Source organism: Erythrolamprus reginae, chromosome 1 (genome assembly GCF_031021105.1).
Source record: "Erythrolamprus reginae isolate rEryReg1 chromosome 1, rEryReg1.hap1, whole genome shotgun sequence".
Lineage (NCBI taxonomy): Eukaryota > Metazoa > Chordata > Lepidosauria > Squamata > Dipsadidae > Erythrolamprus > Erythrolamprus reginae.
In genome coordinates, this window is record NC_091950.1 from 220631899 (window position 1) to 220646060 (window position 14162).

At 36.0% G+C, this 14162-nt stretch overlaps 1 protein-coding gene across 6 annotated transcripts in view; it reads left to right on the plus strand.

Annotated features, from left to right (window-relative positions):
• The window catches only part of LOC139156524 (histone deacetylase 4), an 815291-nt gene that overhangs the window by 693855 nt on the left and 107274 nt on the right, over positions 1-14162 (plus strand). The gene's annotated exons all lie outside the window — the stretch shown is intronic.

Here is a 14162-nt window from a genome sequence, read left to right on the forward strand (position 1 = left end):
GAAAGACACCCTCACAAAAGACAATATACTTTTTATTCTAACCTCCATAAAATTTGGACAAGAATAGACATGGTATGGGCTTCAAAAACAATTGCAGAACAAATAAAAGAGGTAGAAATAGATGTTAATACATGGGCGGATCACAACCCTGTAGTAGTCTATATGAGAGCTAATAAAAAACATTTCAATTGGCAGATGAATAGGAATATATTGAAAGAAAAAAAATATAAGGATTGGATTGAGAAAGAACTAAAAATATTTTTCAAAATTAATAAAAACTCAAGCACTACTCCACAAAACTTATGGGATACAACTAAAGCATACATAAGAGGATTAACGATATCTTATACAGCAAAACATAATAAGGAAAATAGAAAAAAATACGAGCAATTAATAAATGAATTAAAACAACTAGAATCTTTATCACAACAAAATGTAAAAAACAAAGAATTAAAAGGAAAAATAGAGGTAACTAAACATAAAATTAGATTGATGGAACAGAACCAAACAGCGGAAAAAATAAAAAGAGCTAAACAATATTATTTCGAACATGCTAACAAACCAGGCAGATGGCTTGCATATAAACTTAGGAAGCAGAGGCAGTCAAAAGTAATTAAAAAACTAGAAGATAAAGATGGAACAATAAAATATGATATGGAAGGGAAAGCAGAGATTGTACAAATTTTTTTCAAAGGATTATATAAAAAAGAAAATATTAGTGAAGATGATGTTTTTAAATATTTAGAACATGCTGATTTACCACAATTAACGGAAGAGCAACAGGCAAACATGGAAGAACCAATAACAATGGAAGAACTCACAATAATTAAAAAACAGAAAAACAACAAAGCCTCCGGACCAGATGCCATACCGGCAGAATGGTATAAAATAGAAAATGAGACAATAAGAAATAATATGTTAGAAATTTTTAATGAATGTAGACTTGATGGTAAAATCCCTAAATCTTGGTCTGAATCTTTAATAACCTTAATTCATAAATCGGGTACAGCAATAGAAAAAATCAAAAATTATACAGTGATCTCTCGATTAGCGCGGGGGTTACGTTCCAAGACCTCCCGCGCTAATCGATTTCCGCGTTATAGTGGTGCGGAAGTAAAAAACACCATCTACGCATGCGCGCCATTTTTTTCATGGCCGCACATGCGCAGATGGTGGAGTTTGCGTGTGGGCGGCGGGGAAGACCAAGGGAAGGTTCCTTCAGCCGCCCAACAGCTGATCTGCTCCGCAGCGCGGAAGCAGCGAGGAGCCGAAGATGGGGTAAAGGCAAAGGGGAAACCCCATCTTCGGCTCCTCGCTGCTGCCGCGCTGCGGAGCGGATCAGGTGTTGGGCGGCTGAAGGAACCTTCCCTTGGTCTTCCCGCCGCCCAGGCAAAGGGGAAACCCCAAGATCGCTTGCCGCTTGCCGTATTGCAGCTTGGAGCCTTGCTTCGCCTCCTTCGCTGCAATACGGCAAGCGGCAAGCGGCAAGCGATCTTGGGGTTTCCCCTTTGCCTGGGCGGCACTGGGGCCATGCGGAGCCGCTCATCTAGGGGGGCGTGGACCGGCAAGGTGCCCTCCGCTCTCTCTCTTTCTCTCCTGTTACCGGTGTGGTATAAGAGAGAGAAAGAGAGAGAAAGGAGGGCGACTTGCCAGTCCACGCCCCCCTGGATGAACAGCCTCGCATGGCCCCAGCGCCGGGCTCCGCTGTTGCCTCCGCCCCCATTCGGCTCTGCAGCTGAGAGGCAGTAGCTACGTTCAGTCCTTTGTCCTCCCCAGCACCTAGTGTCCGGCCCCACGCCACCTCCAGCTCCCGGTAACACACCCGACCTCTACTTGCAGGAACGGGTGGTGGGGCGGCGCAAAGGGGCAAATGTTTCTGTGCAAGGTGGTCGCACAAGCAGCTTAGAAGGAACAATAACGGCGCGGCCACCTCGCCGCTGACACAGCCCTTCCCGGCAGAGCCCTCCCCAACAGCTCCCGCCGCCAGCGCAAAAAAGGAAAGAAAAAAAAATCCCCAAAAGAGGCAGGCACAAAGCGGGGGCACAAGGGGAGCTGCCCGGCAGAGGTTGCTTTTTTTCTTCTCGTGGGCAAGTGGAGGGGGGGGAGAGAGAAGGGAGGAAGAGAGTGTGAGAGAGGAAGAAAGAGAGAGAGAAATGATAGAAAAAAGGGGAGAAAAAAAGAGAAATGAGAAAATGATTGAAGCATGGTGACAGGAAAGAAAGAGAAAGAGACAGAGAAGTGACTCTTGGTGATGACGTATGACGTCATCGGGTGGGAAAAACCGTGGTATAGCAAAAAAACCGTGGAGTATTTTTTAATTAATATTTTGTGAAAAACCGTGTTGTAGCGTTTCGCACTAATCGAGACCGTGCTAATCGAGGGATCACTGTAGACCCATATCATTACTAAATGTAGATTATAAGATATTTACAGCAATATATGCAAACAGACTAAAAAGGGTTATAAATGACATAATACATCAAGACCAGAATGGTTTTTTACCAGGTAGACAAATCAAAAATAATCTTAGAATGGTTATTAATACATTAGAATATTATGAGCAACATCCTGGGAAAACATTATCGTTAATGTTTCTAGATGCTCAAAAAGCTTTTGACAACGTCAATTGGATATTTATAAAAATGCAACTGAATAAAATGAGATTTGGTCCTAAATTTTCAAACTTAATAGATGCTATTTATTCAAAACAAACTACAAAAATTATTTTAAATAATGAACAACTGGATACATTCGAAATAAATAAAGGAGTGCGTCAAGGATGTCCAATATCACCTTTATTATTTATTATGTCTCTAGAAACCTTATTAATTAAAATAAGAGCGGATTCAAATATAAAAGGTTTGACTGTTGGAAAGGAGGCATACAAAGTCCAAGCCTTTGCAGACGATTTGACTTTTATAATTGAAGACCCGATAACGACAGTCCCAATATTAATTCAGACAATAGAACAATTTGGAAAGGTAGCAGGTCTAAAAATAAATAAAAGTAAAACTCAATTCATAACAAAAAATATGAGTAAAATACAAGAAAGCAAATTGGAGCACATCTCTGGAATACAAGTAGTCAAAAAGGTTAAATATTTGGGAATATGGCTAACAGCAAAAACAATAACATTAAAAAATGATAATTATACAAAATTAATGGTGGAAATTAAAAAAGACTTAGAAATTTGGAATAATTTAAAAATATCCTTTTTGGAAAGAGTGGCCACAATCAAGATGAATATTTTGCCCAAAATTTTATTTTTGTTTCAGGTGATCCCAATAAATCCAGGGGGAAACTTTTTCAAAGAATTAACAAATATAGGTAAAAAAAATTTATGGCAAGGGAAAAAAGCAAGAATAAAGATAAATATGTTAGAAGATATTAAAGAAATGGGAGGATTTGCACTTCCCAATTGGAAATTATATTACCAGGCAGCCACATTAACGTGGATTAGAGATTGGATAAACTTAGAAGATAAAAGAACACTAAATTTAGAAGGATATGACCTTCTGCTTGGTTGGCATGCCTTTATATGGTACGACAAAGATAAAAATCACTCATATTTTAAAAGACACACTTTAAGAAAATATTTATTAGAAGTTTGGAAAGACATAAGAAAAAATCACTTTTTAACTATCCCTGAATGGGTCGCCCCTCTAGAAGCAATAATACACCCTAAGTCCATAAAAGACATGAAAACAATAAGATATAAGGATTTATTAGATGATCAAATGAAATTAAAACCCAGGATTAAATTACAAGAGGAAGGGACAATAATTGATTGGTGGCATTACGCACAGATTTGATCTAGATACCAGAAAGATAGCAAGCTCTATATTTTTAACAAGAATAAAAATTTATTAAGCAATTTAATTACTACTACTCAAACTAAAACAATAGGGAAAACTTACAAATATTTGATAGCACATAAAAACATAGAGTTGACCTTAAAAGATAATATGATAAGCTGGTGCAGAAATATTGGAAAAGAAATAGATATAGATACATGGGAGAAAGTTTGGACTTATAACTGGAAAATGACAAAATCAGTGTCCCTAAAAGAAAATCAAATTAAAATGTTTTATAGATGGCACCTCCCACCAAATAGGATAGCAAAAATGTTCCCCAAAACTTCCCCGATGTGTTGGAAATGTAAAAAAGAGATAGGATCTTACTACCACCAATGGTGGACATGTAGTAAAGCTAGAATATATTGGAAGACGATAGAGAAAATCATAAAAGAAATAGTAAAGCAAGACGTAGAAATTACCCCGGAATTCTATCTATTAGGAATTACAAATCAGAGTTATAAGAAAGAAATTTTATATTTAATTATACATATTTTAACTGCGGCTAGGATTATATATGTGCAAAATTGGAAAGGGGAAAATATCCCCAAAGAAGAAGAAGTCATCACAAAAATAGTAGACTGCGCTGAGATGGATATGATGACAAGACGCTTAAATGATCAAGAAGATACGAAATTTTATGAAATGTGGAACAAAGTTTATATATGGATAAATAAGAAAAACTAATAGACTATTAAGATACAAATGTGTAATTTGTTTTGGTAAAGATAAGATTTTTTCTGGTTATAGTTGTGTTAGATAAACAAAGTTTGGTTTTAGAAATATAGTAGAACTAGGTTATGTATTAAGAATTATTAAGAGAAGAACTTTTTTTAAATGAAAAGTTTAACAAATCATTTTTTCTAATGTTCAATTATATACTCAATTATGTATTCTTTTTTCTTCTTTTTTTTCTGTATTGAAATTTATACTTTCAGATAAGTGGGGAATATACATCCCCACCTTTTTTTATGTTAAATGTATGTATGTATGTCTGTTTGTCTATTTTATGAAAATTTAATAAAAAGATTAAAATAAATAAATAAATAAATCTTGATTTTTGGGGGGGTCGTCATATGGGCCAAACACTCACCAGCTCCTGTACTTCTTCCTCTCTCTCTAGCACTCATGCTTCAGTCCTGATTTGCAGGTGACTTCACAATTTATTTGTTTGTTTGTTTGTTTGTTTATTCATTTTTAATGCCGCCCTTCTCCTTAGACTTAGGGCGGCTTACAACATGTTAACAATAGCACTTTTTAACAGAGCCAGCATATTGGACTTCTAGTCTGGAGGAGACCGCAGCGGGATCTCTTTGGCAGCGCTCTGCCCTGAGATCCCTTCTACCCCCTCTGAAGGTCGCAATCGCGATCGGATCGGGCTCGGATGGCCCGATCCCAGAACAGGGGGCTCCCCTCTGCCCGTGGAGCCGTCGCTGAGACTCCGGAGGCAGCGGTTCGCCCCGCAGCTTCGGAGACGGGAGAACCGATCTTCCTTGCCTAGGAGGATCGGCCAGCGCTTTCTCCCCTCACCCAGTGGGAAGCAAGAAAAAGCTCAAGAAGTGAAAGTATCATAACTAATCTGACCGAAAAAGAATACACCAGATAAAGGACTTAAGGTTAAAAAAAAACACCTCTTTTTGTTTCATGTTTAAAACCAGAAGACTTGATCGCTGCAAAAGTTCTAAGTGAAAGTTTTTTCCTTCTCAATAAGGCGAAGGTGAAAGTTTTTTCCTTTTTTGGATTCATCCGCAAATAACAGCCGAATCTAATTTTTTCACTTTCATTTTTTCTATCTTGAACTTGAACTTTGGAACTTAAAGAATATTTTTTTTACTTTATGGATTAATAAAATAATTCAAATTTGATATGACTATTTAGAAAATTTAAATTGCTAAAGGAAATTTGTAATGATGATTAGAATTTGTTTTTGATAGATCGTTAAAAATATAGTGTTCCGGGCTTAAATTCTGACAGCGGAGGAACACAGCTTTGCTACCTTTTTTCTCATCTTGTTGTCTTCTTTCACAATAATGAAATAACGCAATAATTAGAAAATAAATGGAAAATAGAAGGAACTGAAACACTAGCTATTCAACCTTTCCTTTGGACTATTTACTCCTGGATTAACCTATTTGGATTACTTGCTGAGCGTCTTTGGATTATTTGCTGACTGCTTTTGGATTATTTGCTGACTGCTTTTGGATTACAGTGAACCCTCGAGTTTCGCGTCCTCAAGCATCGCGAAAGGGCTATATCGCTAGTTTTCAACCCGGAAGTAAACTCCACCATCTGCACATGCGTGCCCTTCCACGCATGCGTAGATGGTGGAGTTTCCCCGCCGGGCAGAGGCTTCCCTGGGTCTTCCCCCTCTTGCCCCGGTAAGACCCCAGCGGCGGCGCGCTTGGGGACACCCCAACTCCGCTTCCCAGCTGGGAAGCGGAGCCGGCAACAGCGTGGGCGGGCGGGCGGCGCGCGCGAGCTTCGGGACACCCCAACTCCGCTTCCCAGCTGGGAAGCAGAGCCGGCAACAGCGTGGGCGGGCGGGCAGTGCGCGCGAGCTTCGGGACACCCTACCTCCGCTTCCCAGCTGGGAAGCGGAGCCGGCAACAGCGTGGGCGGGCGGGCGGCGCGCGCGAGCTTCGGGACACCCCAACTCTGCTTCCCAGCTGGGAAGCGGAGCTAGGGTGTCCCCAAGCGCGCGCGCACCCCAGGCGCGAGCAACGGGGTGGGCGGGCGAAGGGCGGGCGGCAGTGGAAGTAAAAACACCATCTGCGCACGCGCAGATGGTGTTTTTACTTCCGCACCGCTACTTCGCGAAAAATCGATCATCGCTTGGGGTCCTGGAACGGAACCCTCGCGATGATCGAGGGTTCACTGTATTTGCTGAGAACTTTTTAACATCTGCCTTGCTGTACGAATTTTAACCTGACTCCATCTTGGGATTTGCTTCTCTGCTTCTGTCTTGAACTTGGAAAATAAACTGACTTCATTTTAAGCACAAGAAAACTACTAATTTGACTTTCCCTTTGAACTTGAAACTGGAATTAAACATAACTTTATCCTTTGATATTTGGATTTACATCCCTTACTCTTCAGCACAACTACTCGACCTATAAGAAGAACATAAGTATATAATACTGATATTGTGTTTTTTGAATAATTATTCTTTTTTTCCCCTGATTTCTCTTTGATTCTTTTCTTTCTTTTTTCTTTTGTGCACTGCTATTTTTAAAAGAAACCTGATTTGAAGCATATGCATTGTTAACAAACCTTGGTTCCCTGCTCTATTTTAACTAGCTGAATTAAAATATCACCTCCTTTTTTTTCTCTCCCCTAGAACAATTCTCTCCACTCCTTTTACTAATTTTCTCTTCTCTCCTCTCTCCCTCTCCTTTTCTTCTTCCATAATTTTCCTTTTCTATGCTCTCTTTTATTTTTTATGAATAGCTAATATTTTTCCTTTTTTAATTTATCTTGCCCTCCTACCAGACTACTTATTTTTAACTCTTACTTTTCTCTTATTTTTTAAAAAAGTTTTACACCTGCTCCTTTTGGCATTGCATATTTAAAGTTTTAAAAATAACAATATACTTTGAATTTTGTTAGTAATTGAATTGGTACATATAGTCATATTTCAAGGGAAATTGTTAACAAAATAGATTGAACAGATTTGGAATTTATAGGAATTCTTTTCCTTTCACTACATATAAATTGAAACTAATTTAAACTAATTTAAATTTTAAACAGTGGATTCAAATTTGATAATGTCAAGTACCTCAACCTTTGTTAAAACGGTTAAAAAACAAACTACAGCAACAATTCCCTCTCCACAAGGGTCTCCGCATCCTTCCCCGTCGCACCAGGTGTTAACCATGTCTACCAAGGACAAAGACAAAGATAAAACAATGCAGTCTAATTTTGCAACACTACAAGAAACTTTAAATACTTTGAAGGACTTTATGTTTAAATCTCAAGAAGATGCTACCCAACAAAGAGAGGCCATAAAAGAGGATGCAACACAACAAAGAGAAGCTATAAAAGCAGACTTGGCAGAATTTAAAATGGAGATGGCTCAATTGAAAGTTGATATGGGAGAGATGAAAGACCAGATAAAGGAGATCCAACAAACACTACAAGAAAGTGATGACCGAGTTAAAAAAGTGGAAGAGAAATCTGACAAAAATGAAAAAAGAATGGACTACCTTGAAGGGAGAGCTGATGCAAGATACAGAAGATATGATGAATCAATCACTCAGTTGGAGATGCAACGTGCTTCGTATGGACTACGATTTCAGAATATAAAAGAGGAAAAAGATGAAGATTTAAAAATGACTATGGCTGAAACTATTGGAGGAATACTCCAAGAGGATCCCACAGCACTACTGAAAGAAATCGATGAAGTTTACAGAACTTCGAATAGTTACATTCGTCGCCACAACCTCCCAAGAGAGATACACATCAAATTCACAAGAAAAGCTTTGCGAGATGACATACTCCATTGGTCAAGAAACTCCAAACTCCAACATCAAGGAGTTGAAATAAAAATATTAAAACAAGTTCCAAGAAGCGTCAGAGAAAGCAGAAGAGATTACCACTTTCTAACTAGAATTTTGATCAAAGAAAATATAACTTACCGTTGGCTTATTCCACAAGGTCTTTCTCTGACATGGCGCTCCACAAGATACAAATTGGAAAATGTAGAACAAGCTATGTACTTTTTTGAAAATAGTGGCATCAGCCGCCTGGACTATACAAATAAGCAACAAGTGGTTGAACAACAACCAGTTCAACAACAACCAGGGGAAAAATTAGCAACCCAGCAAGAAGAAGATCTGGGGGCTACTGCTCAGGTAATAGAGCAGGACCAAGGTGCCAGAAGAGTTCAACCTCAGCGAGAAACCAAAAAACCTACTAAATGACAATAAGTAAAGATTTAAAAATCTTTTCTGTAAACGTCAATGGACTTAATGAACCAAGGAAAAGGAAACAATTTTTTTCTAAAATTAGAAATCAAAATGCTCAAATTGCAATATTACAAGAAGTGCATATTAAAAAAAATAACCAAAAATTACTGTTGAATCCCAAAATTGGAAAAATGTATGCTGCATTAGCAGATAAAAAAAAAAGAGGTGTAGTGATGTATGTTGAGAATTCTATAAATTCCAAACAAATATTTAAGGATAATGAGGGTAGAATATTGATTGTACAAGTTGATATTGAACCTAGACCTCTAGTTGTTGTTTCTATCTATGCTCCTAATGAAGATCAAATGACATTTTATAAAAATTTACATCAAATAATAATAGACCTAGCTATTGAAAACGTATTAATAATAGGTGATTTTAATGCTATCGCGAACAGACAATTAGACCATTCAGGGGGGGGAGGTAACAATAAAAGGAAAAAAAGCAAAAAAACAAGAAGGAATTTGCTACCTAGTACTTTTCAAAAAATGAAAGCGGAACTATTGCTAAATGATATTTGGAGGGAAAGACACCCCCATAAGAGACAATATACCTTCTACTCTAACCCCCATAAAATTTGGACAAGAATAGATATGGTATGGGCACCAAAAATGGTTGCAGAACAAATAAGAGAGGTAGAGATAGACGTCAATACATGGGCCGATCACAATCCAATAGTGGTTTCTATGAGAATGAATAACAAACAGAACAACTGGCGGATGAATAGAAACATATTAAATGACAAGAAATATAAGGATTGGATCGAAAAGGAACTAAAAATATTTTTTGAAATCAACAAAACTTCAGATACCACTCCACAGAACTTATGGGGTACAGTTAAAGCTTACATAAGAGGATTAACAATATCCTACATAGCAAAATATAACAAGGAAAACAAATTAAAGTATGCACAATTAATAAATGAATTAAAACAATTAGAATTTTTATCGCAGCAACACATCAAGAACAGAGATTTAAAAACAGAAATAAATGTAATTAAACATAAAATTAGAATCATAGAACAAAACCAAATAACTGAAAAAATTAAAAGAGCAAAGCAACACTATTTTGAACACGCAAATAAACCAGGCAGATGGCTAGCATATAAACTTAGAAAACAGAGCCAATCAAAATTAATTAAAAAACTAGAAGACAAAGATGGTACAATAAAATATGATACAGAAGGAAAGGCAGACATTGTGTATAATTTTTATAAAGATCTATATGCTAAAGATAATGTTAGCGAAGATGAAGTCTTTAACTATTTACAAGCTTCAAAATTACCACAAATAACAGAAGACCAACAGGCCACCATGGATGGACCAATAACAATGGAAGAACTCCTAACAACAATTAAAAAACAGAAAAGCAATAAGGCCACTGGCCCAGACGCCATACCGGCAGAATGGTACAAGATAGAAAATGAAACAATAAGAAACCACATGTTAGAAACTTTCAATCTATGTAGACTTGAGGGTAAAATTCCTAAATCTTGGTCAGAATCACTAACAACTTTAATACACAAACCGGGCACAGACCCAGAAAAAATAAAAAACTATAGGCCCATATCATTATTAAATGTAGATTACAAGATATTTATTGCCATTTATGCAGACAGACTCAAAAGAGTTATAAATGGAATAATACACCAAGACCAAAATGGGTTTCTACCAGGGAGACAAATTAGAAATAATCTTAGAACAGTAATAAACACACTAGAGTATTATGAACAATATCCAGGCAAGACAGCATCTTTAATGTTTCTAGACGCTCAAAAGGCCTTTGATAACGTCAATTGGATATTCATAAAAATGCAATTAAATAAAATGAGATTTGGCCCAAAATTTGTTAACTTAATAGATACTATATATTCAAAACAAACAACCAACATAATATTGAACAATAATCAATTACCAACACTTGATATAAATAAGGGAGTTCGTCAAGGTTGTCCTATATCACCATTGCTATTTATTATGATTCTTGAAACTCTATTAATTAAAATAAGAGCGGATCCTAAAATAAAAGGTTTAACTGTAGGAGATGAAACTTATAAAGTCCAAGCCTTTGCAGATGACTTAACGTTCATAATTGAAGAACCGATAACAACAGTTCCTACTTTACTGCAAGCTATTGAACAATATGGAAAGGTAGTAGGTTTAAAGATAAACAAAAGTAAAACACATTTTTAAACTAAAAATATGAACAAAACACAAGAAATCAAATTAGAAAGCATTTCTGGAATAAAGACTGTTAAAAAAGTAAAATACCTAGGAATAAATTTAACAGCGAAAACAATAACATTAAAAAATGATAACTATACAAAATTACTAACAGAAATTAAAAAAGATTTAGTAATGTGGAATAACCTGAAAATATCATTTTTAGGAAGAGTTGCAACAATTAAGATGAATATTTTACCCAAGGTTTTATTTCTCTTCCAGGTAATTCCAATAAATCCAGGGGGAATCTTTTTTAAAACTTTGACAAACCTAGTTAAAAAATTTATATGGCAAGGGAAAAAAGCAAGGATAAAAATAAATTGTCTAGAAGATATCAAAGAAAGAGGAGGATTTGGCCTTCCAAATTGGAAATTATATTATCAGGCTGCCGCATTAACATGGGTTAGAGATTGAATAACTCTAGAGAACAAAAGAATATTAAACTTAGAAGAACATGATCTCATGCTTGGATGGCATGCATTTGTATGGTACGACAAGGAAAAAAATCACTCATATTTTAAAAGGCATACATTAAGGAAGTATCTACTAGAAGTCTGGAAAGACATAAAGAAAAATCACTTCTTAAATATCCCAGAATGGCTAGCCCCCCTAGAAGCAATAACGCATCCAAAGTCCATAAAAGACAAGAAAATATCTTATAGATATAAAGAACTACTAAACGACCAGATGAAGCTAAAATCTAGGATTAAATTACAAGAAGAAGGGATAATAATAGACTGGTGGCACTATGCCCAGATTCGATCTAGATACCAGAAGGATAAAACTCTTTATATTTTTAATAAAAGTAAGAATCTGTTAAGCAATCTAATTACTACTAATCCAATAAAAATGATAGGGAAAATATATAAATTCCTCATTGCTCATAAAAACATAGAGTTGACTTTAAAAGATACTATGATAAGATGGTGTAGAAATATTGGCAAGGAAATCGTCATAGACACATGGGAGAAAGTTTGGATTAACAACTGGAAAATGACCAAATCAGTCTCATTAAAAGAAAACCAAATCAAAATGTTCTACAGATGGCATCTCCCACCAAATAGGATAGCAAAAATGTTTCCCAAAACATCCCCATTATGCTGGAAATGTAAGAAGGATATAGGAACCTATTACCATCAATGGTGGACATGTGGTAAAGCTAAAATATACTGGAAGATGATAGAGAAAATATTAAAAGAAATAGTAAAGCAAGATATAGATGATACCCCGGAATTCTACTTATTAGGAGTTACCAATCAGACTTACAAGAAAGAAATTCTTTAATTAATTATACACATATTAACTGCGGCTAGAATAATATATGCGCAAAATTGGAAGGGGGAGGAAATCCCCAAGGAAGAAGAAGTTATAGTTAAAATATTAGATTGCGCTGAAATGGACATGATGACAAGACGATTAAATGATCAAGAAGATACTAAATTTTATGAAACATGGAACAATGTTTATAAATGGATAGATAAGAAAAAATAAGATATATACATTTATTTTTAGTTAATTTTTTGTATTTGTTTTTACCTAGGTGATAACAATATTAATATTAGTTTAAATGTATTTTTTGATGATTATGATATAGTAGTTTATGTATAAGTAACATATTAAGAATTTTGGTTTATATACGTATAGTAGTTGAAATTAGTTTAAATGTTTTGTTTGATGAATATGGTATATTAGTATAGTAGTTAAAACTACATTAAAGGTATTTTTTGATGACTATGCTATATTAGTTTACGTATAAGCAATATATTAAGAATTTTACCTAATATTTACATTGTACTTAAGATTTGTAAAACTTTAACCCAAAATTACTAGATCTTTTAACATTTAACATATATTCAATTATGTATTATTTTTCTGTACTTGAATGTATACTTTCAAAAGAAGCGGGGGAAATACACCCCCACTTTATGTTTAATGTTTGTATGTGTGTCTGTTTATTTTATGAAAATTAATAAAAAAAAATTAAAAAAAAAATTAACAGAGCCAGCATATTGCCCCCACAATCCGGGTCCTCATTTTACCCACCTCGGAAAGATGGAAAACTGAGTCAACCTTGAGCCAGTGATGAGATTTGAACCGCTGACCTACAAATCTACAGTCAGCTTCAGTGGCTTTAGCACTCTACCTGCTGTGCCACCCCAGCTCTCTTCAGTCTATCCTTCCATTTGTGACTACCACAGCTAGGACGACAGCAGTTTGTCTTCTGCAGCTGCTGGCTGAGATGCACAGTCCCCTGGTGGGTTTACCACACACACTCCCAGTCCACCAACCATTGCTTCTCTTTGTCCCCATCCCTCACGGTTCTGACCCCAATACTTACTCGTACCAGGTCTCCTAACATCTGAGATTCGGGATTCCCCTGCGAAGTGCATGGAGCTCCATGCCACTGTGGCATTGATCATGTCCCTAACTATAAGAACATATACCTAGAGTAAAGAGCTATACGTACAGAAATAATATAAAAATAATGATTATGAAAGAGACGCTGATAGTTTAAAAATATGTGGGAATATGCCATCAGTCTGTTCAATGCAAGACGAATTAAGATAAAAATCACTCAAGGAAAGGCAAAGAAGGAGAAAGAGGAAATAGAATGTGAAGGGAGAAGAGAAGGAGTAGATGGAAGTAGGAAAGGGTAGAGAAGAAGGAGAAGGAGGTAGGGGGAGTGTAAAGAAATGAAAATAAGATACTGATATATGGTTGATTGGATAAAAATGTATAATTGTGTATGTTATCAATGAATTTTAAGTATATATATTGATTGATATATATGAAAACTCTAGAGAAAAAAAATACCAAAAAAGGCAGTGACTAGGAACTCAGCAGGCATACACAACAGATAATGTCATGAATATGATAGTGTCATGAATGTATTTAAAAGTTAATATTGCTTGTACCTTTATATTGTAATCACACTGTTGTAATAGTGTAAGAGAAGCATTCAAAATTTCTACATTGTTGTATTTTCTAAATGATTTGAAATGCTGTTAAACAAATAATCTTATAGATATTAATGTTTCCTAGCAGTAGTGGGTTCCTGCCGGTATGGCTAATTGCATGCAGCTCTGTGGCTCTGGCACACGAGTGTGGATTTGAGCGCAAAA